Here is a 1,850-nt window from a genome sequence, read left to right as displayed (position 1 = left end):
CCCCCCTCGTCTCCCCTTCTTTTATACCTCGGCCACGGAGTAACGCGAGACGTTCCCTCGGATTTAAAAGTTAAATGTGCCGAGGTGAAAAGTCAGCTTGTTCGCCTCTGGTCCGCGCTCACCCCGCAGCCCCCCATCTCCATAATTCAAACTCCGTGCTCCAGGGGTCACCCCAACCCGCCGCTCCCTGCGCGCAGCTCCTGTTTCCTCCCCAACCCTCTGTCAGCCCTTGTAAATAACATAATTACAAGCGGTTCCTTATTCAATTATTTAACCTGTCTTGGACAACTTTTCCGCTGATAACTCCGTGAGAGCAGCATCGCTTTGCTCCGCAGCAATTAAAGGCAGAGAGCCGCTCGCGGGCTTTGGATTTCATCAACTTTTTATTAATTTTTTTTTTCGGAGAGACACTTCAAAATTATTTTTTTTTTTTTTTTTTTTGAGGGGAGGGGGGAGGAGGCGGTGGAGGGGCAGTAAGAGGAGGAGGTGAGAACGGGGGATGATTTACAGTACTCTGGAAATCAGATCCCAGGGATGGAAATGAGAACCGCGCCTCCGATCTGCCGCCCGCACCGCCCCGCGGGATCCTCAGCCTTGGGGGGGGGAGGGTTTATAGCCAACTTCTCGGCCCTCCTCGAGAGGAGCGGCCCGGAGCGGTGCGGGGCCCGAAAGTTTCCCTTCGTGCCGGGCCGACTCCGGGCGGCCGCAGCGGGATGGTGCGGGGCTCCGAGCGGAGCGGAGCGCAGCGCTGTGACAAAGGCGGAGGCGTCGCTCCCTCCGAGAATTATTTCAGTGGGTTACAGAGGAGCCCTTGTAAACTCTGGAGCGTTCTCGAGTTGACAATGTGGGTTTATTTCCTTTGTATATAAGAGCTAAACGCTTTCGGAAACCGCTGTAGTGGTGCAATTAAGGGGCTCCTGTAGGCGGCTCTGAGTTTCGTTTCTGGTGTATAAAGGGGCGAAGAGAGGCCGGTGTCGGTGCGCCTTACCGTGCGTTTTCGCTCCGCACCTTCGGAGCTGAAATAACGGCTTTAATCCGCCCTCCCTGACGGGAGGCAAAACAGAGCCCGGAGCTGATCAAAGAGTCAATGGCGCTGAACCGACAGCTTATGGATTTCTGTTTGTGCAACAAAATAAAAAATAAATCACTCCTAAAGACGTGGTTTCATCGGAGGCGAAGTAACAAGCCCCGAAGTTCTGTGGCTGCGGTAAGCGGCGCTGACGGCCCCGCGCTGCGCCTCGTGGCTGCGGGCGGCTCCCGGCTGAGCCCAGCGCTTCGGGGGTGGCACCGGGATGGCACCGGGTGGCACCAGGGTGGCACCGAGGGAGGACTGCGGTTCCCGGCCGCATCGCCTCGCCGCTCCCGGCCCTACAGCGGAGCGGAGCGCGCACCTCCAGCCCCGCACCATCTGGCGGACCCGTGCTCAAAGCCCACTGAGCCGTGTGTTCCCAGACACTGCCTTTTTACCAGAGAAAAATCATTGTTAGCACTTTCAAAATAAACACCAGATTGCTCATTAGCGCTTTCTTCCCAAATATCCGCCGAGGAGAAGCGGATCGCTGAGGACGCTCCTGGGGTCCCTCAGGGCGCCGGGGACACCGCTGCTTTTGGCGAGGGGAAGGCCCCGCAACCCTTCGGGCGGCCCCGGCTGCGGGAGCAGCGTCAGCCCCCGGCACCCCCCGCAGCCCCCGGTGCCGCGGCCCTATTGCTATTGCGGGAGATCCAACCGCTCCGGCCGAGCTGCCCCAAAGTTCGGGCTGCTCCGCCGGGGCCGCTTCCTTCGGTGCCGCGGGTTAATCCAACCCCCAAGGGGTGGATAAAGCGCAGCTCTAATGCTTCTAATTGGAATA

This window comes from Meleagris gallopavo, chromosome 8, assembly GCF_000146605.3.
Source record: "Meleagris gallopavo isolate NT-WF06-2002-E0010 breed Aviagen turkey brand Nicholas breeding stock chromosome 8, Turkey_5.1, whole genome shotgun sequence".
NCBI classification, from domain to species: domain Eukaryota; kingdom Metazoa; phylum Chordata; class Aves; order Galliformes; family Phasianidae; genus Meleagris; species Meleagris gallopavo.
The sequence above is the reverse complement of the archived record's forward strand: the minus strand, read 5'-3'. Positions refer to the sequence as shown.